Raw genomic sequence first — 24,220 nt, 5'->3', positions numbered from 1 at the left:
TTATTTTTTCTTCCCTTCCTCTATGTTCATTTGTTTCTTAAATTCCACATGAGTGAAATCATATGGTGTTTGTCTTTCTCTGACTGACTTATCTCACTTAACATATACACTCTAGTTCCATCCATATTGTTGCAAATAGCAAGACTTCATTCTTTTTCATGAATGAGTAATATTTCATTGTATATGTATATTATATATATACACCAATTCTTCTTGATTGATTCATCAGGTGATGGACATTCTTCTCTACAGAGCAAGAACAAGTAATCTGAATAGATTCCATAAGTTGTCTTTATGAAGTTTTTAAAACTTCAATTAATTAAAAAAATAAGTACAATTAATTAGCATATAATGTATTATTAGTTTCAGATGTAGAGGTCAGTGATTCTACTGATTCATCATTCTTAAATAACACCCAGTGCTCATTACATCATGTGTGCTCCTTAATGTCCATTACCTAGTTACCCTATCCACCACCCCCTCCCCTCCAGCAACCTTCAGTTTTTCTCCTATGATTAAGAGTCTCTTATGGTTTGTCTCCCTCTCTGATTTCATCTTGTTTTATTTTTTCCTCCCTTCCCCATGACCCTCTGTTTTGTTTCTTAAATTCTACATACGAATGATAGCATATGATGATTGTCTTTCTGATTGACTTATTTCACTTAGCATAATATCCTCTAGTTCTATTCATGGTGTTGCAAATGGCAAGATTTCATTTTTTTGATAGCTAAGTAGTATTCCTGTGTACACACACACACACACACACACACACACACACACACATATAATCACATCCTCTTTATCCATTCATCTTTTGATGGACATCTGGGCTCTTTCCATAATTTGGCTATTGTGGGTATTGCTGTTCCTGAGGACTGCTCATGTCCTCTGCCCGTTTCTTGATTGGATTATTTGTTATTTGGGTGTTGAGTTAGATAAGTTCTTTATACATTTTGGATACTAGCCCTTTATCTGATACGACATTTGCAAATATCTTCTCTCATTCTGTAGGTTATCTTTTGGTTTTGTTGACATTTTCCTTTGCTGTGCAAAAGCTTCTTGTCTTAATGAAGTCCCAGTAGTTCATTTTCCTTTGTTTCCCTTGCCTTTGGAGATGTGTCTAGCAAGAAGTTGATTTGGCCAAGGTCACAGAACAATGTTGCTGCCTCGGTTCTCCTCTAGGATTTTGATGGATTCCTGCCTCACATTTAGGTCTTTCATCCATTTTGAGTCTGGTTTTGTGGGTGGTGTAAGGAAATGGCCCAGTTTCATTCTTCTGCACGTGACTGTCCCATTCTCCCAACACTATTTGTTGAAGAGGCTTTTTTTCCTCTGGGTATTCTTTCCTGCTTTGTCGAAGGTTAATTGACCGTAGAGTTAAGGGTCCATTTCTGGGTTCTCTATTCTGTTCCATTAATCTGTGTGTCTGTTTCTGTGCCAGTACCATAATGTCTTGATGATTACAGCTTTGTAATAGAGCTTGACGTCTGGAATTGTGGTGCCTGTTGTGCCCAAGATTGCGAATCCGAGAAGCCACCAAGGAGCCGACACCAATGCAAGGGCACGAGGGTTTATTAGCAAGCTCGAGCTTGGGTCCAAGTATACCCGACACAGTGGATCAGGGACTTGGACCCTGAAGTGGGTTACAGCTGGGTTTTTTATAGGCTCATCTAGGGGATTTTAAGAAGGGGTGGAGGAATTCCTCAAGTTCTGTTTACATTCTGATATGGGGCTTTCAAGGGCATTGAGCTCTGTTCTCATTCTAATATGGGACTTTCTACCATGGGCATGGGCTCTGTTGTCTTTCTGATACGGGATTCCCTGCCGAGGACATTGAGGACATTCTGCAGTTTTTCCCGTAAAGTTCAGCTCTTATTCACAGGGGCCTAAGATGGCTGTACTTGTGCTAATGCTAGGTGGGATGGCCTTAATTTTTCTCTGCCTCCACAGTGCCACCAGCTTTGGTTTTCCTTTTCAACATTCCTTTGGCTATTCAGGGTCTTTTCTGGTTCCATACATATTTTAGGATTATTTGTTCCAACTCTATGAAAAATGTTGATCATATTTTGATAAAGATTGAATCTACACTGAATATGTAGATTGCTCTGGGTAATATAGACATTTTCACAATGTTTGCTCTTCCAATCCATGAGCATGGAATGTTTTTCCATTTCTTTATGTCCTCTTCATTTTTTTTCATAAGAAATTCTATAGTTTTGTATCTGTATCTACAGGATACAGATCTTTTACCTTTTTGCTTGGGTTTATTCCTAGTTATCTCTCTTTTTTTTTTTTTTTTTTTTTTTTTTACATATAGAGTATCATGTCATCTGCAAAGAGTGAGAGTTTGACTTCTTCTTTGCTGACTTTTATTTCTTTTTGTTGTATGATTGCTGAGGCTAGGACTTCTAGTACTATGTTGAACAGCAGTGGTCCATGTTCCTGATCTTAGGGGAAAAATTCTCAGTTTTTCCCCATTGAGAATGATATTTGCTGTGGGCTTTTCATATATGGCTTTTATGATATTGAGGTATGTTTCCTCTATCCCTACACTGTGAAGAGTTTTAATCAAGAAAAGATATTGTACTTTGTCAAATGCTTTTTGTGCATCTATTGAGCAGATCATATGGTTATTGTCCTTTCTTTTATTTATGTAGTGTATCACAATGACTGGTTTGCAGATGTTGAACCACCCTTGCAGCCCAGGAATAAATCCCATTTGGTCGTAATGAATAATCCTTTCAAATGTACTGTTGGATCCTATTGGCTAGTATCTTGGTGGGAATTTTGACATCTTTGTTCATCAGGGATATTGGTCTATAATTCTCCTTTTTGGTGGGTCTTTGGTTTGAGGACCGAGGTAATACTGGCCTCATAGAAAGAGTTTGGAAGTTTTCCTTCCATTTCTATTTTTTGAAACAGCTTCAGAAGAATAGGTATTAATTCTTCTTTAAATGTTTGGTAGAATTCCCCTGGAAAGCTGTCTGGCCCTGGACTCTTTGTTTGTTAGGAGATCTTTGATTATTGCTTCAATTTCCTTGTTGGTTATGGGTCTGTTCAGGTTTTCTATTTCTTTCTGTATCAGTTTTGGTAGTTTATACATCTCTAGGAATGCATCCATTTCTTCCAGGTTGCCTAATTTGTTGGCATATAGTTGCTCTTATATTGTGTTCTTATAATTGTATTTCTTCTGTGTTGGTTGTGATCTCTCCTCTTTCATTCATGATTTTATTTGGGTCCTTTCTCATTTCTTTTTGATAAGTCTGGCCAGGAGTTTATTAATCTTGTTAATTATTTCAAACAACCAGCTCCTAGTTTTGCTGATCTGTTCTACTGTTCTTTTGGTTTCTATTTCATTAATTCCTGCTCTAATCTTTATTAATCCCCTTACTCTGCTGGGTTTAGGCTTTCTTTGCTGTTCTTTCTACAGCTCCTTTAGGTGTAAGATTAGGTTGTGTATTTGAGGCCTTTCTTATTTCTTGAGAAAGGCTTGTGTTGCTATATACTTCCCTCTTAGTATCGTCTTTGCTGCTCCCAAAAGTTTGAACAGTTGTGTTTTCATTTTCATTTGTTTCTATGAATTTTAAAAAATTCTTCTTTAATTTCCTGGTTGAACTATTCATTCTTTAGTAGGATGCTCTTTAGCCTCCATAAATTTGAGTTCTTTCCAAATTTCCTCTTGTGACTGAGTTCCAGTTTCAAAGCATTGTGGTCTGAAAATATGTAGAGAATGATCCACCAATCTTTTGGTACCATTTGAGACCTGATTTGTAACCAGTATATGATCTATTCTGGAGAACGTTCCATGTGCACTCAAGAAGGATGTGTAGTCTGTTGCTTTAGAATGGCATGCTCTGACTATATCTGTGAAGTCCATGTGGTCCATTGTGTCATTCAAAGCCCTTGTTGCCCTCTTGATCTTCTGCTTAGATGATCTGTCATTGCAGTGAGTGGGGTGTTAAAGTCTCCTACTATTATTGTATTATTATCAATGTGTTTCTTTAATTTTGCTATTGACTTATATAATTGGCTGCTCCCATGTTAGGGGCATAAATATTTACAATTGTTAGATCTTCTTGTTGGATAGACCCTTTAATTATGATATAGTGTCCTTCCTCATTTTTTATTTATTTTTATTTTTATTTTATTTTATTTTTATTTTTATTTTTATTTTTTAATTTATTATTTATTTATTTATTTATTTATTTATTTATTTATTTATTTATTTATTTATGATAGTCACACACACACACACACAGAGAGAGAGAGAGAGGCAGAGACACAGGCAGAGGGAGAAGCAGGCTCCATGCACCGGGAGCCTGACGTGGGATTCGATCCCGGGTATCCAGGACTGCGCCCTGGGCCAAAGGCAGGCGCCAAACCGCTGCGCCACCCAGGGATCCCGGATCCCAATTATTCTAAGGGATTCTAATAATTATGGATTCAGGGATCCATAATTATTCTTTATGGTACCACTTATCTCTCATATTATCTCCTTGTGATCCAGTAACTGTTTATCTTTTTCTGTGACTTCTTTATTCTCTATCATTTAGTCTTCTATATCACTAAATTTCTCTTCTGCCTCATTTATCCTAGCAGTCAGTCTCCATTTTACTGTGTCTCATTAATAGCCTTTTTGATTTTGACTTGATTTAAGTTCTTCTAATTTCTCTAGAAAGGGATTCTCTAGTGTCTTCTATGCTTTTTCCAAGCCTAGCTAGTATCTTTATAATCATTATTCTGAACTCTGGTTCTGACATCTTACTTATGTCCGTACTGATTAGGTCTCTGGCCGTCAGTACTGCCTCTTGTTCTCTTTTTTGTGGTTTTTCTGTTTTGTCATTCTGTACAGAGAAGGATAGATGAATGAGTGAACAAAATACTAAAATGGCAACAATGACCCCAGAGAAACAAGAATATAATCAGACAGGTGAACAGAACAGAATACACTGGATTCTGTGTGTATTTTGGTCCATTTGTTAGAAAACTCGATCCCAAAATTATAAAGAAAAACATATATGTACAAAAAATAAAATTAAATACAATGAAAGGATAGAATGTAACTGTGAAACTGAAAATTAAAAGACTTAGAAAATGAGTTGAGGACACCTGGGTGGCTCAGCAGTTGAGCGTCTGCCTTTGGCTCAGGGCGTGATCCTGGAGACCCAGGATCGAGTCCCATATCGGGCTCCCTGCATGCAGCCTGCTTCTCCCTTTGCCTGTGTGTCTGCGTCTCCCTCTCTGTGTCTCTCATGAATAAATAAAATCTTAAAAAAATGAGTTGATAAAATAAATTGGTTGAAAAAGGAAAGAGAAAAAATTAAAATTGAAAGACTAAAGAATTGTGGGAGAAAAACCATGAATCCTATATGCCATATTCCCCTAGTGCTGGAGTTTTGCAGTTCTCAATAATGGGTAAACTTGGTCTTAGCCCATGTTCTTGTTGATCTTCTGGGGGAGGAGCCTGTTGCCTTGATTCTCCTGTGTCTTTGCCGGGGATGGGATGGAATCGCACTGCTCTTGCCTTGGGGCCGGGCTAACTAATCTGCTCCAGATTGTTCTTTGTGGCTTTTGTTCTCTGAAGGCTTTCTGCCTAGCTTTAGAGGATGAAGGTGAAAATGGCGGCCTCCCAATCTCCAGTCTCAGAGACAAAAGCTCGGGGCCTCACTCCTCAGTGCACCCTCAGGGAAAAGCAGTCAATCCTTCCTGTCTGCCTGGTCTCCCTCCACATTCTGTGCTCACCCAGCCTGGGACCAACCTTTCTGTCTCAGGCATGAGACCGGATTCGAGTCTCCAAATCCTGGAAACTCCTGTGACATGCTCGGGCACTCGCCCCATGGTGCTGCTATTCGTGGTTTATGGCAACTCCTGAGCTGAGACCCCACTCCTGGGCTCGCTGAATGCAGCTGGTTTCCCCGCTCTGATGCCTGGGAACTCTGCTGGACTCAGGCACCCCGGGTCTTCCTGCAACCCTGAGGATCCTGACACTACACTGGCACACCTAGGATTCCACTTCCCCATCATCACCTGAGCACCATTCAGGCAGGGAGTCCCTTACCAGAGTTGACTTCTAAAAGTTCAGATTTTGCGCTCCACCACTCTGTCACTTTCTGGTAGCCAGCTGACAGAGGCTCTCTCCCCCTGAGGTTTATCTTCCCATAGATCACCTTGCATTCACTTCTCCAAGTGGCTTTTCTATTTGTAGAGTTGCAGCTATTCTTTAATCTCCGGTTGAGTTCACAGGTGCTGAGAATGATTTGATAGCTATCTAGTTGAATTCCTGTGACCAGACAAAAGTAAGGTCTCCTACTCCTTCACCATTTTGGGCTCTCCTTTCAGGAATGATCCTTTAAAATGGAATCTACTTGTTCCTTTCCTGTTAAAGTCTTTGAGTGGCTTGTTGCCTACAGAATAAGATGAAAGCTCTTTAGCTTGGCATAGAAGGTCCTCCCTGACCTGACCTCCTAAGGAACTTTCCTGCCTCCAGGTCCTCTCCCCACCCAGTTAGATTAAGTGCTTCTTCCTGTGCTCACTAGCACTCTGCATGCTTCTATACACAGTTATTCTATGTGTATATAAATTTCCTCCCTAGTAACTGAACTCAGGCCCTGCCTCATTCACTTCTGCTTTACTAATTTCCAATGTTTATTTTTGATTAGGAAATACCTTCATATGTGATGTGGGAAACTAAGGCAGAGGAAAAATTATTAAATTTCCTTACTATCTACAGCCCATCGACAAGTCCTTGAAATAGACAGAATGACATTTCTCTAGGAACTCAGCTGCCTGGATGTGAATACTTTGCTAAGGGCAAAAGGCCATCTTGGCTGACCCCCAGGATTCTGTAAGTCTCCTTTAACCTATAAAAATTCCTTTAGGAATTCCTTTATCTCGAGATGCCTAGGTGGCTCAGCTGTTGAGCCCCTGCTTTCAGCCCAGGGCATGATCCAGGAGTCCTGGGATCGAGTCCCACATCAGGCTCCCTGCTTGGAGCCTGCTTCTCTCTCTGCCTATGTCTCTGCCTCTCTCTCTGTGTCTCTCATGAATGAATACATAAAATCTTTAAAAAAAAAGAAACTCCTTTATCTCTACCCCACATGATACATGTTGGGAATCATCCCCCAAGCATATGACCCACCCACTAATATACATCTGAAAGATCTCATGACCCAGGTTTTATTAGACAGTAATAAATAACACTTTCCTAACAATAGCTAGCCCCCTCAAGGTCCTGGAAACTTTGCTTCCAAAATTCCTTAGAGACTTGTGGTCTTCTCTGATCTCCTCTCAACTTGAAAGTATATAATGAGCCACTCCTGGGCAGGAAGTGCAGCTCCTTCTGCCCACAGATCTGTCTCTGTACTTTAATAAAACCTCCTTTTTGCACTAAGGTTATTTCAAGAATTCTTCCTTGGCTGTTGGCTTCGAACCCTAATGTCTTTCCTATATCAACATGGTTCACAATTAAAAATATAAAAAGAGGAGGGCACTTGCTGGGATGAGCACTGGGTATTATACTGTATGTTGGCAAATTGAATTTAAATTAAAAAATAAATTAAAAAATATAAAAGGATTATAGTGAAAACTTTCTCTTACCTCTCTGTTTTGCAGATATTCTTCTCTTTCTAGGAGGAAACCATTTAGCGTTAATAGTTTGTTGTTTTTTTTTTTATTTCTGGAGATATTTTATGTGACTTGTGTATGTGTATTCTTTATCCTTCCTTTTAAACAAATGATATTTTTTAGCATTTTATTTTTAAATTCTTTTATTATTTATTTATTTTTATTTTTAAATTATTTTATTATTTTTTATATTCTTTTAAAAAAGATATAGGGACGCCTGGGTGGCATTGAGCGGTTGAGCATCTGCCTTCGGCCCAGGGTATGACCCTGGAGTCCTGGGATTGAGTCCCATGTCGGGCTCCCTGCATGGAACCTGCTTCTCTCTCTGCCTGTATCTCTGCCTCTCTCTCTGTGTGTCTCTCATGAATAAATAAATAAAATTTTAAAAAATAATAAATAAATAAAGGTATTTATTTATTTGACACATACAGAGTGAGAGCCCAAGCAGGGAGAGTGGGAGGCAGAGAGAAGCAGGCTTCCCACTGAGCAAGGAGCCGGATGCAGAGCTTGATCCCAGGATGCTAGTATCATGACCTGAGCTAAAGGCAGATACTTAATCGACTGAGCCACCTAGGAGATCCTTATTTTATTTTTTTTTAAGACTTATTTATTCCAGAGAGTGATTGAGAGCATGTGGGGGGAGGAGCAGATACAGAAAGAGAGAATACTTGAGCAGACTCCCCACTGAGCTTGGAGCATGACGCAGGGCTCAATCCCAGGACCTTGGGATCATGACCTAAGCCAAAGGCAGACGCTTAACTTCCTGAGTCACCCAGAGACCTCTAACCAATACTATGTATCTCGGCAATCTTTCATATCATGAGTTTTCTCATTCATTTTTTGCCTTTGCATGGTATCCATTCATAGGCTTATACCTCAACATCTGACACATATTTAAGTAAATAATAAATATTGAAAGAATGAAATAGTGAGTAAATGAAAACAAAAGGACATTTTTGTGCTGCCCTTGGAAATTAGCTGAATAAATTACTACATATTGTTTCAACACATGTGACACATGTTATACACAATAGAGATTAATTATACAGTCTTCTGATTCAACAACAGAAATCTTACTTGTCTTACTCTTTACCATCCATTAGAGGGAGACATGACCCTGTTGTGTAAAGCCAATGCTTAGATCCTCTAATTGGAAAATCTGAACCAACCAAAGGTGGTCCTTTGTAGAATTTGAGCCCTTAATAAATCTATCTAGGACTGGAAGTTCTAGAGGTGATAACGGATGTTAATTGCAGGAGGAGAAAATGTCTGGACCCAAGTACCGAGACCAGTAGTAAGGACACAGGTAAACTTGGCTCAGTTACTAACAGCAAGACTTATTACTTTTGCTAGGTGGTATGCTAGTACACCTGTTCTTTAAAGAAAACAAACAAACAAAAAAAAAAAACCAGTCCTGTTCTGCATGTAGTACTTACGGATTCCCTATAGAAAAGGACAATATAGTATTTAGAATGAGCCACGAACCAAAAATAGCTGAGAAGTGTTCACATCAATCAATGTCCTGTGCTCTGAAGGAAACAGCACCCTTAAGCTCCTCTCTGGCCAAGGCCAGAGAAATGTGTAGTGTAACTACTTACTGGGACAGATTTCAAGCTATGATTGGTTTAACAATGAATTGCAAATTCCTTGAGTATTTAACAATCAGCTCTCCTGAGCCCATGTGAACAGATTTTGGCACATTACTGAGTTTTGTGGGGTCCTAGTTACCTTTCCTATAACACAGGGGTGATAAATCACCGCTTACACAGATTCTATTATATAGTGGACATCTAAGCAGTTTGAACATTTCACAGCAATGTTTTCCTAATTGCCCTGATGATAAAATCACCCAATGGGTTGTGGAAAATGTGCATTTCAAGGACCTGCCCCAGAGCTCCTAGTTCAGAGTCTGCCTGGGAGGAGAGGCCTGGGAATCTATATTTTAAACAAGTGACTAAGGTGCCTCATGATCCAGGAATGTGGAATAAAACTGCTTTAAATCAGTCTTACAATTGGGTTGTATGTCAGTGGATCTTTTCTGACTCACTTCACAATTGGGCCTACCTGAAGAGATGTATGCAGAGCTCTATGGCTAAGATGAACTTCAGACAGGGCATTTAATTCTGTACTCCTTCCCCCATTCTAGGAGCCCAAACCTCTCTAACCACAAATCCCCCCCCCCCCCCCCCCAGGCCTCCTCCTTTGCCTCCTCCTAGGCCTTCTACACCTGTGAAGCCCATTGTTCCAAGGACTGCTGGATTTTTCTAAAGCCATCCTGTACCAAGAATCTGCCAGGTGTCAGGCAGGTTATATAGCTCATCTTCACAACCATCTCAGGCAGTACATTCTTATGCTCTTCTTATTTTACAGAAGTCCAAAGAGGCCAGAAGAGTGTTCAAGGGTGTACATCTGCTAGGTGGCTGGGTGCTGAAAACCCAGGTCAGACTCCAAGCCTAGGCTCCATCCTGCTGTGGGCTCTTCTGGCCTGACTGCTGTGGTGCAGCACTGCAGCTGCATTTTCTCTGTAGAAGTCCTGAGTAGCTTCTAGGAGCCAGAGGGGAAGAATGATGGATGCCGAGTGGCACACACAAGTATGGGCCTGGGTAACTGCAAAATTCAGAGAGGCCCGCCTGGGAGATGGGTACCTTCCATGTCTGAAATTTAGTCAGCTCAAGAAATGAGTCTGAGGGTTAATTTCTAAGAGGATCCCAAAAGTGCAAGAAATTCTCTGAATGTCCACAAAACTCTCCATCTCTCCCATTCACTTGTCTCTGATCCTTTGTAGCAGGTACTGTAGGTCATTTCTTAGGCATTGGCCTTCCCCCCAAGCTTTCGGGAGGGGGGTTTACAGAGAATGGGTATTGCTGTGAAACAGCTGGTAGGGACCCTCTGCTCGTACTTGTTGGGTGATATGGGGCAAATTACTTCAGCTTTCTGAGCCTTAGTCTTCTCATGGCTAGGTGAGCACATAAATAGTGCCTCCCTTGTGAGATTGTTTTGAGGACTAAATGCAGATAAAGGATTAAGTGCAGATAAAGTGTTTACAAGCAGTTGCTCATTGAATGTCATCTCCTCCTCTCCTCCTCATCTGAGAAAACACCTTCATGTTCTCCTGTGTCTTAGGTAAGCACTTCAGGCATTACTGTTTTTCAGCATTGAGAGGACATTCTCACAAAGAGATAAATGCAGGAGGGCAAGAAGTAGTTCCAAAGAAGAGTGTTTTATGAAAGAATAAATGTAATATCGAGTGTCAGAATAACTTTAAAGCAAAAATAACTAAAGAAGTTGTCAATGAGGGACGCCTCGGTGGCTCAGTCGTGTAAGCATCTGACTGTTGATTTTGGCTCAGGTCATGATCTCAGGGTCATCAGATCGAGCCCCACACTGAGCATGGAGCCTACTTAGGGTTTTCTCCCCCACCCCTCACATGCACTCTCTCTCCCTCAAAAAAGTTGTCAATGACTTTCTCCCTTGAATTGTATTTCAGATTGAGATAAAATGGGAAGGGCAAGGGGAAGGGGTTGGGTCAAGTGACACAAGCCCAAAGATAGTAGCAGTAGCAACATGGCAGCTGCTCAGAGACCACCCCCCACACCCCCACCCCTCACCCCCAGTGCTAGGAATACAGGAAATGAATTCCTTCAGAGAGGCAGGTATGGATCTACAAAATGCATCAGATGACTAGGATTCCTCTAAGTGTAAATCTAGTGAACTCACTTAAGTTTCCTTATGTGCAAAATGGGGATCAAATCACTATCACAGAGTTGGTGTGAAAACAAAGTATGACATGGCCGTGTGCATGCTGTGTTAATTGTAAAAGCCAATGTCACCCTAGAATAAGAATTCTCTTTGTAACTTGTGGCTGTTGGATGGAAGAAGATGGTGGATGGGAGCAGGTGGAGGAAGCATCTGGCCTGAGGTGGGCAGAACCAGGAAGAAAAGATTAGTGAGCAAACTGCCTGGACAGACAGAAAAAAAAAAAGTAGAGACATAAAAAGAAGACAAAAGAGGGGAGACTGCGGGGATACTAGTACATTGGACAACATTGGCGACCTCTCAGGAGCTATATACACAGCTTGGAGAAGTTTATTTCCTGGCTGTAATTCCCAGCAACAGGGGAGATTGAATCATGGAAAAGACCATTCCTCTCTCTGGTCAGACTCATCAGATCAAGCAATGACATATGTGAAGGAACCACCCTCTCTCTGTTCACAAAAGATGGGGTCTATATTCTTATGAAAGCCATTAATGCAGTGTACATCAATAGAGTGTTATTTGGCAATATGAGGCATTTCTAGTAACTTTCCATGATACGAACAAAGAACTTGAAAATGTCAAATACATTTATGAGAAGTAGAAAAAACTTCAATTTTTTTGAATTTTCAACTCCATGGAAGCAGACAGTCTTATTAGAATCTGTGGCCTCGTAAGCCATTTCTGTCTATATACCCGATTTTCTTTCTGACCTCATATCTGGGACTATTATACTGTCTGACCTGTTATTAATATTATTTTATTCAGTGCCAGAAGAAGTAAAGAAGCTGCATTTCCAGAATTGCATTGGAGTCATTTGTGAAATTGTATATTACAATTTACCACCATTTCTAATAGTTCTTTAACATTTTCTTTCTCAACAGGGTGTTCACATTCCTGCCAGTGACCTCTGGGGGTGAGTTTCTTTGGTAGTCAAGAGAGAATTGCTTCAATCAGAGTTGGAGCTCAGGACAGGAACATATATTCTTTGTGTTGTTTGATTTCAAATGGATAGAAATTAGGAACAAATTATGCGAGAGATTTGTGTGGAATTTAAGTGCCTTCAAGGAGCAGTAGCTAGAACAAAAGCTTATTTACCTGTACGTTTGCAAATGTCAAAGACCAACACTGAGACAGTTGAGCGTGAGTTATAAGGAGTTGTCTATACATGCTAGTTGCCCAACTGGTTCATTTCAACTGCAGGTCAGAGTAACCTTGTTCTGTAGTCTGATACCAGGTTAGGTCTACCTTGCTGCTTATGTCCTTGGCCACCTTACCAAGCGTTCCAGTCAAACCCAGGTCAGTAAAGAATAAAGTTATATAGATGTGCACATGGATGGTCATGCCTGGACAAGAACTTGACAAGATTTCATTCAGCAATATCCAGGCTGTACAGGACAAATACGCCTCAGTTTACACAAGTAAGACAAACATCACAGTTATAACAGAGGAGAAAGGAGGGGATTCACAGATAGGTAGAAAACTGGGCTGGAGCTTTCACTCTGCCACATGCACATGGGTGACCTTGCAAAAGAAACTTCATCTCTCTAAGGCTCTGTTTCCCCATCCATAAAGTAGGGACAGCCAAAGGGAAGTTATGAGGATTACAGTAAATAAGAATGAGCCAGTCTTGGGAAGCCTGCCTCCTGTAATGCCTGTGTTGGAAAGGTACATAAATGTTATGTTCATTTTTATTTCCACAAAAGACATGATCCTAAAAAGCTCTACCCAAATTCAATTTTCAAATACCAAAATTTATCTTAGAAACCCTATTCATGGGCAGCTGAAATAGCCTGGCACATCTCATTAGTAATCCCACCTTCCAATTCATCACCTCCAAATAGAGGTACGGTGGCAGGTGCAACCGATCTTTCTCTTTTCTCTTATTAATTCCGTAAGTTTAGGGTTACATCTCTCAGATCCTCTTAAAACAGAACAATTTATACTTACACATCATGAAGAAAGAGCCTGATCCTATTATCCTCTGGAGCAGTTAAGAGCATCCCAGGACTTAAGTCCTCCCTCTTGGCCTCAGGCTCAGAAGAGAAAGAGCACCAATCCAAAGCCATCCTATCTCCCCTCCTCATCAGTTTTTGCTTTCTTGCCTTCAACAAAGTTTTGTTTTGCCTTTTAGTAGGTTCTTTACCACCAGAAATATTTCCCCTTTCCTTCTGATCTTTCCAAGTTGGAGCCTTCCACAGGTACTTGTTGAATGCCTGGGTGGAACTAGGTGGGTGCTATGGGTGCTATCCTTCAGTGAGGGAAGCTAGAGATACGAGATGTATACCATACACGGTGCAGGGGGTGTGGACAGGCAGGGTAAATGCTGTATGTGGGGTGCAGTGTGCACATGCCACTGGGCTATCTCAGTCTTCACCTAGGCTTTGGGATGGGTAAGACTTCACTAGACAGAAAAGGGGCGGACTGAAAAATTTTTTTTTAATTTTTATTTATTTATGATAGTCACACACACACAGAGAGAGAGAGAGAGAGAGAGAGAGGCAGAGACACAGGCAGAGGGAGAAGCGGGCTCCATGCACCGGGAGCCCGACGTGGGATTCGATCCCGGGTCTCCAGGATCGCGCTCTGGGCCAAAGGCAGGCGCCAAACCGCTGCGCCACCCAGGGATCCCCGGACTGAAAAATTGAGGATGGTGCACCCAGATAGAGAGCCTTTCTTTCCTCCTACAGCAGAATGGACCTGTCCTATGCCAACCTCCTTTGCTTTCTTTCCCAGGTGGCACTTAGCTCATCTTGCAAGCTCATTAGTGTAATCATAAATGCTAGTAAATTAATATTACTCATCATATGTAACATGATTGAACTTTAACAATCCAATGCTTCAATCCCAACTGATGACTGAATGGGGAGGACTTTAATCCCTGTTATAGAATATTTGGGAAGAGGAAGACCTTTTGATGTCATACCATGTAGGTGCTTCCTTAGGGAGGTCACGAGTGAGGTGGACATGAGATTGGGATCTTCTAACAGAGGCATGGTCCTTAACACTAGATTTCAGAATGCTTTTCAGTCTATTCATTGGTATTAACTGTCTCAAAAATCCCTTCTTGTTTTGGAATAATCACCTTCCCTACTCATTGCATTAAACCAGGCAAAGTAGGAATGTCTGGGTGAGTCTCACATCAGGCTCCTTGCGAGAAGCCTGCTTCTCCCTCTGCCTATGTCTCTGCCTCTCTATGTATCCTCTCATGAATAAATAAATAAAATCTTTAATAAAAAGAAACAGGCAAAGCTTCCATCCCTAAGGTCCCATTATCTTTCTCCATCCACAGGATGAGTCAGAAGGAAACGTACTCACTACCATTCATTCTCTTTGTTTAATATTTCCTGCAGTGAGGTTTCCTTGTGTAACAAACCACTTCTGTGGGTGTTTGAGGGTCTTTAAAAAGAGAACATGCTGTTCCCATGAGTGGAACGCCTTCTGAAGGAAGAGTCACAGCGAGCACAGAGCTCTAGTTCTGGGATTTTGAGGCAGGGCTCGTCCTTGGGAGATCTAGTGTCCTGATTCAAGCCATCTTCATTTCCAATTGATTGAAGTCCTGGTATGGAGGAGAACAGAGTCTTGGGCTTCTACCTGGTTTCAAGTCTTAGCCACAGACTGGCCATTTTTTCAATGGTAAAATGGGGATACTTAATAATAGAATTTCCCTCCTAGACCTATTGCATATAAAATGAGATAACATGCAGACAAGTAGGGCATGGCTAAATGCCTAATAAGTGGTAGCTGTCAAAGAAAGCCTTGCTGCTACTGGCTCCTTCCTTACTATGTGTGGCTCTAGGTAGTTGATATAAGCTCTGCGAGCCAGTTTCCTCATCTGAGGAGGGTTAACATTACCAGTTCACAGAGCTCCCATGTCGATTAAATGGGATGTGGTGCAAGCACTTCTTTGCACACTCCCTGGCACAATGTAGATACTTGACATTTGTCAGCTTTCTTCACCCTCACATTATCTTGGCCTGCCTAGTGGCTCAAGACTGAAGTTCCTTCATAATAATTTCTCGTCCAGATGTATCTTGTTAACAAGCAAGTACTTCCAAATAGAACTGATATTTTAAAACCATCGCTTAAAATTTTCTTCGGTGCAAAGGAGGAAGGAGCCTGTGGGCACTGGGTACTATTCAGGGACACCCGAGAGAGGGAACAAGGAAAGCCGAGATTGGCAAAGCATCTTGTCTCTATAGTCTTACACAGGTGAAGCTGGTCAGCCGCACACCCTCCTGTTCAAACTAACTTCTCTGCCTCCAGGATCAGGAAACCCTGCCTTACAACCTGAGAGCATCCAGGAGTCCCTGCTTTAATGAAAATTGAGGGCGTGGGGCAGTAGAGATTGTATCTATCCACTGTTTATAAAGTGGGTGGCTCTCCACATTTGGAGCCTGCTTTCACTACCTGTGGACCTCACTCTCCTAAACCCAGAGCACACTAGAGTCGGCTTGGGCCATTTTTGGCTAAACCCCAACACTTGAGGCAGGCATTGTAAGTTTCCCTCCAGATGCCCTCTTGGTCTTCTTTTATCAGAGATCTGGAGTCACAACCAGATCAAGAACCACGTCCCTTATGCCACGTGTATGGATAGTTTGATGATTAATTAGACACAAATGTGGCACTGGGGTCTGAGAATGGCTTATGGGACATATGCAACTTACCATTGGATTTTCGCCACCAGTGGCTGCCCTAACGCCAGGTGCTGCTTAACGACTAGGGAAAGTCCTCAGGCTGTGGGCTGTGCTGCAGGGTGGGCGAGGAGAGCTTGGGGACTCCGCAGACCTGGGGGACTGGAGCTGCCACCAGGGGGCTCAGGCCTGCAGGGAGCTCCACGGAGGCCCTGCGGAGGGAAGAGGGGCGCCGCCAGCGGCAGAGGCAGATGTCCCCCCAGCTGCCTCTTTTGGCAGCGGTGAGTGAGGAGGTTCCTGGGCTCCTTGCTCTAAGGCGAAAGGCCTCCCCAGCCGGCCGCTCAGAACCCGCACCCGCCATCTACCTCCACGGCCTCGTGGCTTGGCCTCTCCAGGGGCACGAACCTGCCCTTGGGCCCCGGACTGAGAAAACCCAAAGCCTCTCTAGTTTCACCACTGGATTCTTAAGAGTCAGATTTCTGGGGGCACCTTCCGTGGTTGAGCCTCTGCCTTCCGCTCAGGGCGTGATCCTGGGGTCCCGGGATCGAGTCCCACGTTGGGTTCCCTGCACGGAGCCTGCTTCTCCCTCTGCCTGTGTCTCTGCCTCTCTCTGTGTGTCTCTCATGAGTAAATAAATTCTTAAAAAAAAAAAAAAAGTCAGACTTCTGTATTTAAATGACCCCGAAGCATCCACTGACAGACCCACGTGGGGCACGGTCTAGGGACGTGAATCTTCAAAGTGTGGCCCCCCCACCGGGCAGCATCCGTTTGGGCTTGGTCCTGCACCGGGTTGGAAATGCGCATTCTCAGGCCCCGCCCCAGACCTCCCAAACCCAGGCCGGCGGGAAGGGCGCCTCGAGTGCTCGCTCCCCGGGGCTTCTCCCTCCGCCCAGGTGAGTGTGGATGGCGAGACACGGGGAGTCCGCGTCCTCCCGAGATTTCTGGGCAGCCGGCTCGGTGGTCACGTGGGCTCTTGGAGGCTTTCTCCGCCGCCCCCGGGTCTTTAAAAGGGAGGAGAGGCTCCTCGTTAAGTCGTTGGTGATCTTTGCAGCGTCTCCGGCTCCTGGACCTGTTGAAACCCGGTTCGCGCCCCTGCAGCCAGGCAGCCCGAAGCGCCGAGGGGGCGGGGACCGCCGGGGAAACTTGCGGTGGGGGGGGGGGGGGCGGCGGGAGCGCGGAGGGGGACCGCGGCGGCGGCGGGCGGCGGGCGGCGATCCAGCTGCGCTCGGGCTCCGGCTCCGCTCCGGCTCCGCTCCGGCTCCGCGCCGCGCGGTGGGCGCGCTCTCCGGCCCCGGGACCGCGGGGCCCGCGGCGGGCGGCTGCTCCGGGAGAGGCCGGGCCCGCGTGACAGAGACCCCTGGGCGCCGTGCACCTGCAAGGTAAGGGCCCCCCGGCCGGCTCGAGGTGGGACTGTCTGCTCCTCTGTGTGAAAGCCAAGGATGCGAAAGCAGCAATATTGAGAACAATGACAGACCCCCGCCTCCGCCCGAAACCACTTGTCTTGAAAACTATAGGAAACAGAAATTTCACGCTCTAAGTATTTTCACTCAAGACGCTGGCAAGTTAATTTAATTAGTTTGTGCCTGTAAACTCCGGATTGATACGTGTCTTTTTGAAAGAAAAAAACTCTAGATTTTTTCTTTCTTTCTTTTCTTTTTCTTTCTTTCTTTTCCTCTTTTTTTTCTTTCTTTTCTTTCTTTCTTCTTTCCCCCTATGGATTTCCCGAAAGAGGGTGAAATGATGAGCGTGGGAAAGTTGAACGAGGACTTCATGCTTGAGTTTTGTGGGCCTGGGAAGGTGTACGTGGATCAAGCAGGTGACCGGTGTTTTAAATGTATTAAGTGCCACTGCTCAGTGATATAAAAAACAGATTTGCTTCTGTCCTGGGTGAACTGAGCAAGATCTAAGATCTGGTCTGTTTTATTTGCTGAAGAGGAAGCCAGCTGCTCTTCTCTTGTCCCTTTGTGTTACCATTCGTGCCTGATTCATTTCGGAAGCCTAAAATTAAGTCAAGGGAATAATATTTTTTTGTAAAAAAAATTTGGGTTTGAGTGAATTTCTATTTAGGAAAACCAGGTTGACTCAATTTTACTAGCTTTTTAAAAAAGCAGCTTTGTGCTTTGGTGTAGTACACAACCCTTTGGAGGTAAGATTTTTGCCTTACTAGACTTTTAGTATTTTCATGGACATGCCATTGGGAATTTTTACTTTTAAGTTTCTGAACTCACAGTGGCTATTATATGTGGAGAAAGGTATTCGTTACTTAAGTGAACATGTGGAAAGAAAGGTTTCTGCCGTTAAGTATTGTAAAAAAGTATGTGTTCTCTGACTATGACACTTCTTCTTTGCCTTTTATTTTTTCTGCAGAAAAATCTATATTTCTGCATATACTCAAGAAGAGGGAGAATGTAAGGTGTTAAAGCATAATCTTAGGATCCATTTTACATTCAATCTTCTTTTTTTCAGTTGAATTACTGAAACATTCTTATTTCAAAAACAGCCAGTCTCCTGTAACTCTTAAGACTTGAAAATCTCTGAAATCTATTAAAAACACAGAATACATTTCATAGTGGTTCTGAGGGACTCAAATGAATCTAATGACCTTTTCTATTCCTCAGTTTACTTATAATATGGAAAAGGTAAAATTTAGTAGTAAATTTAACCCTTCAAAACATAATTAACATCTAATAGATATTGAAATGTTCATTTTTAAGAGTAAAACACTACAGTTTTCTATATATCTATATTCAAGTAATGGTGCAAAATACATCTGATAATTTTAGTTTATGTTTTGAGCCACTTTATATAATACTTGTAAATATGTAATGATTATATAAAACACTGAAGGCTGAACTTGAATCATTTACTGGTAAGTTTTTTCCTAATTACATCTAGAACATTGAGAACTGTATACTTGAATGTTACACTTCATAATTTAGTGGAAATGGACATTATAGCCATTTTAAAAAGGCAGGTTCCTGGCAATATAATTTATATACAGTAAAACCTAGCCTCTTTAGGTTACCCTTTATGAATTCTGACAGTTGCAACATTTATATAATCACTTCTACAGTCAAGACCTAGAAGAGTGCCATCACTCCCAAAAGTCCCCTTTGTGTGTTTGTAATCAGCCCCCCCACCCATCCTCACCCCCTGAAAAATCACTGAACTGTTCCCTAATTTTACTGTTCTGTTCTTCAGTATGTTTTTACCCAGAAATAATTAATCTTCCTATGCTTTTTGCAAAAGAGAATCCCAGTCTCCCTCAACCCCCCTTTTTGTTGGGATGAGTCAGGTTGTGGTATTTTTGTTTTACTCCTTATATACTTTGGAATGAATTGAGGCAAAGAAAAGCTATTTTGCAAATGGGACTGTTAGGTTCCCATTGGGCTAATAGATTTCATTCTTAGCACATTCGGATTCCATTGTGGGCTAAGTCTTTTGTTCTGGTGTGCATCTGGATTATCACCAACTGAATACAGGGTTTTTAAAAAGAAACATTGGTCATTTATGTAATATTAATAGAATGTATTGTATTTATATAACTAGGCATTTAAAAAATACTTTTATTATATTTGAGAGTACAAAAGTTACCTGAAATTACGTACGATTAATTAGTGAGGAGCAGAAAAGTAATTAAAAATGGCAATCTGGAGACATTGAAAATCTAATATAGAGTGATTGTGACTTAAGTTAAAAAATACTGTCCTTATTAAGAGTTGAGGTCTGTGCCCAATTTATGTGTTGATGTCAGAGTTTTTCCATTTCTGTGCTCATGCTTTGAAATCTAGATTTTCTTGCAGGACATATTCTTTACTGTTTAATGCATTATTCAATTTAGAGAATAGCTAGGAGTCTGTTATTGTTAAGCACTCCTAATAAAGATATGTCAGATGATGTCTTTTTCCTTTCTCCTTTGTGCTATGAAAAGAGGAGGCCGTATTTTCTACATGCAGCTTACCTTTCAGAGAACTACAGAGGCAGTAACTAGGATAAGCAGAGTGGCATGCTGAGGAAGCACCAGCAAACTGAGTGGTTGGCATTCCTAGCTGGAGGTTTTATACCTCTTCATAAATTAAGGGCCTTCAGCGTGGATTCTGGGTATGGGTGTACTTAACAGAGAGCAGGAGAGTAAGGGTCACTGTCAAGGCAGCTTACTGGATTTGGTATGTTTCCTCAAAGCAAGACTGCAATGTTTTGTGGGTAAATGTTCGTGTTCAACTGAAACCCAGGACCGGAAGAGGAGATGAGTGCATTCATTTTAACTTCTGCGTTGGTCATGACCTCTTCATTCACAACTGTCCCCTCCCTGTCCCAAATGGATATTTGAAAATGGTTCTATTTCCTAAGAGCAGTGCATTTTCTCTGATGATTGGAATTGGGAAGGGGCAGAGACTTGCTGAAGAGAGTAGACTGATGGGCTCTCCCTCCATACCCTGCCTTAGCATGTGAAGACCGTGCAGCTGAGGCTCTGGCGTCTTCACCATCAAGCTTCCAAGTTCTATTTCCTGTTCAGGTCTATAAGGTCCAGGGGGCCACAAGGGGAATTAGAGTTTTCTCATTTTGGAAGATACATGTACGTTTTCTTAAGAGTTGAATGTGAATTATTAGTGATCAGTTCTGTGGTGATTTTAGTGTTTTTTCTTTTTCTTTTTTTTTTTTTTAATGATAGTCACACAGTGAGAGAGAGAGAGAGAGAGAGGCAGAGACACAGGCAGAGGGAGAAGCAGGCTCCATGCACTGGGAGCCCGATGTGGGATTCGATCCCAGGTCTCCAGGATCGCGCCCTGGGCCAAAGGCAGGCGCTAAACTGCTGCGCCACCCAGGGATCCCTGTTTTTTCTTTTTTTAAAAAAGATTTTATTTATTCATGAGAGACATGGAGAGAGGCAGAGACACAGGGAGAGGGAGAAGCAGGTCCCTTTGGGAAGTCTGATGTGGGACTCGATCCCAGGACCTTGGGATCATGACCTGAGCCGAAGGCAGATGCTCAACCACTGAGTCACCCAGGTGTCCCATTGTGTTTTTTCTTTTTAATGAATATTAAGTTGATCAAGAGCTGTGTTTTGCTGGGGAAGATTTAAGGCCAATGATTGATAGACAGCCACTGGCATACATCAAGGATGCTTGACACTTAAATATTTTTTATCTTTTCCACAAAATTTTTTGCAGTGTCTGCATTGTGAATGTGCATGTGTGACTTCTGTAGGGCACACAAGTGAGCGGTGTTTGAACTGAATGCTTGGGGAGGTGTGGTGGGCAGGCTCAAGAACACAGAGCAAGGAGAATGTGGCATTTTGTGCTACATATGATGCCAGCTGGCTACCAGCAGCCCAGCGATTTGGACTGGTGTAAGGAATTGTCAAGCAGAAGTTCAGAAAGTACAGTGAGGAGGCAAAAATCCAAAATGGTGGTCATAAGGGCTTTTAACCTTTCTAGAAGTTCTGTCCAACACTCTAGGCACATCCAGTAGCATGCTAATAGACAGACTTTGTCTTCCTGGATGTGTAATAATACCTCACAGGATGTTTCCACATACATCATTTTACTTTATCCTCCGAGTGCTGTGAAAAAATGCAGCCCATAAATGCAGCCCATATTAGGTTTTAATTTCTACTGAAGGAGCCATGGAAGCTCAGGAAGTTGATGTGATTTGTACAAGATCACCTGGCATTTAGGCAGAGCCAAATCTAGGACCCCATGTACTGCTCTGTCCACTGGGCCAGAATATGTGTAATAGCAGGCCTGGTGGCAACTGCCTTTTTATTGTTTATCTAGATTTGATAGATACTTTGATAAAATCATTCTACTCTTCCTGGATTGTCTTTCTACCATTTCTTGGGCCTGTTTTTTCCTTCTCCCAAGGAATCACTGTAAATATTTGGAATTTTACAATCTTTTTTTCTGTTTAAGTTCCACAATATGTTCAGTACGTTAGAACACTATGTGTAGTCCCATGTGTACAAAAGGCTTTCCTGCTGAACACAGATGGGACTTGAAAGGGCTCACTACTGGTGTGTGTGGTGGAGGAGGGGGACAGAGAAGTCTTTGGACAGAAAACAGTTCTGTTCATCATGAAGGATATGGGCCAGCTATTTTAGGCTGTGATGACCAGTTAAAGAAAATTGACATGCAAAGAAATGCTTAATTCTTAGAATCAGGATGTCCGGGTTCATGTTCTTTTGTTGGCCACGTGAAGTCCCATGCCTGCCAGGCCCAACAATTAAGCTGTTAAGAGACTATTTTTCCTTTTGATACCAGATACTGTGCTCACTGAGTCAGTACTTGCTTGTTCAAAGGAATGTGTTGGGAAAATCCTGTCCTACAATGTTAAAGAAATTTGATTTGGGGGGATTCTTTCCTTCAACTGGTTTATCTCCTTGGTTTAGATCAAACTACTCACCATAACCAGCACAGGTTGTTTATTCACTTTCTTAGTCTTTGGGTGGAGACTTTTGCTACTTGTTTGCTCGTCTATAGGGTCTTCTGCTATGATTTCAGTTCCTTGCCCCTTGTGTCTTTGCTTCAGAAGAGGCCACCAACCCTTTGCGTTGGTGGCCAAGTTACTAATGATCCAAGTTTCCTTTGACAAATGGTTGTCACATGAATCTGGATACTGGAAATCTGAAAGATTTCCAACCAAAAGGCAACGTGGCCTTTTCATCATGGTCTATCTAGCAACCAGTTCCCTCACATGAATTATTACTGTGCTAAGGATGTATGGAAATTCTAAAGAAATTGATTGGTGTGTGTATGTGAAATCCATCTTCCTAAGCAAAGTCCCCGTGGCACCTAATTGATTGCCTGGATGAATCTTGGCGTTTGCCATTTGGCGGTGTGTGTCTGACAGGTCATTTCAGCATTTCTGGGCTGAAAATGAACATTTCAGTTATAGGTGAAAATGAGTAATGGGATTGATTCTCTGCTCCTGAGAGAGATGTCATATTCATTTTAAATTGTATGTTCACTTTCTACCTAGATAATAGGGAGTGTTATTTCAAGTTCATGAATTTCCATGCTGCTATTCATCACTGCATATTGGTAGAAGCTTTCTGTTTTTTTTAAGAGGCCTATTGAAAGTGAAAGATAGCAGTGGTTTTCTGATAGGTTGGTGTGTGGACTTTGTTGAGTTACTTATGCTAAAATGCTACATACATTTCCTTGGGGCAATGTAAAGTTGAGACATCATGAAATTCAGTAAAAACTTGAGTGACCAAAATCTTTAGAGAATATTTTGTTTAAACCATTCGACTGATTTTATCATTGAGTATTAACTTGAAGTCTTGTTCAAATTGTTACTCTAAAAATCACTGCTTTCCTGCTTCATAATTTCCTGAATGTAATGTACTCACCACAGTGACCACACTCCCTTTTGGATATACTTTTATTTATTAAATTGGGCAAGCCATCTTATTTCTTATACCATTTTTTCCCTTATTTTTAAGTTCAAGAAACACAAAATGATGACTTCCAAAGATTACATTTTACTATACATAAGTACAGCTTGTTAAGCATGTTACCTTGAGTATTTTCCTCTCAATTTTTACAATGTGTACTGCTTAAGTTGTATTGTTAAAGGGCTTTCAATGTCTTTTGATGAAATATCTGGCTACATAAGATATGTTTAGATCATATAGCAAAAACAATGCACTAAAATGCAATCATCAAAATATGCTATGAAAAACATAAGCACGATGAGCAAGCCTATGTGTAGGTGGATGGAAATAGGAGAGGTGTTTTCAGGACAGATTGAGGGATAGATGCCTCCTCATCATCCTGACGGGTATGGAGTTGCTATCTCAAGGTTACCAGTGACCTAATTACCAACGTCTGTTGTTTCTTCTATATTCAACCACTCACTCTAACCTAGGTCATTTCATGGATCTGCAAATGCTTTCAATCATTTGTGTTGAAAACCCTTTCTTGATTAACAAAATGTGGTACGTAGATACAATGGAATATCATTCAGCCTTAGAAAGGAAGGAAATTCTGACACATGAGACAAAATGGATGAACCTTGAAGACATTGTGCTAAGAAATAAGCTAGATACTGAAGGACAAATACTGCATGATTCCACTTCTATATGGTACTGAGTAGTCAAATCCATAAGAGACAGAAAGTAGAATGGTGGTTGCTGAGGGGCTCGGGGTTGGGGTAGGTTGGGGAGCTGTTGTTTAACGAGTGAGGAGTCTTAGTTTTGCAAGAGGGAA

The 24,220-nt window shown here is 41.9% G+C and overlaps 1 protein-coding gene across 1 annotated transcript in view; it reads left to right on the top strand.

Annotated features, from left to right (window-relative positions):
- Positions 1-17,279: 17,279 nt before the first annotated feature.
- The window catches only part of ESR2 (estrogen receptor 2), a 68,641-nt gene continuing 61,700 nt past the window's right edge, over positions 17,280-24,220 (top strand). The window contains exon 1 of the mRNA XM_035719926.1: positions 17,280-17,389. The gene's annotated coding sequence lies outside the window, so the exon portion shown is untranslated. The remainder of the gene's footprint in view (positions 17,390-24,220) is intronic.

The sequence above is a fragment of the Canis lupus genome, chromosome 8, assembly GCF_003254725.2.
Source record: "Canis lupus dingo isolate Sandy chromosome 8, ASM325472v2, whole genome shotgun sequence".
Taxonomy (NCBI): domain Eukaryota; kingdom Metazoa; phylum Chordata; class Mammalia; order Carnivora; family Canidae; genus Canis; species Canis lupus.
The sequence above is the reverse complement of the archived record's forward strand: the minus strand, read 5'-3'. Positions and strand labels throughout refer to the sequence as shown.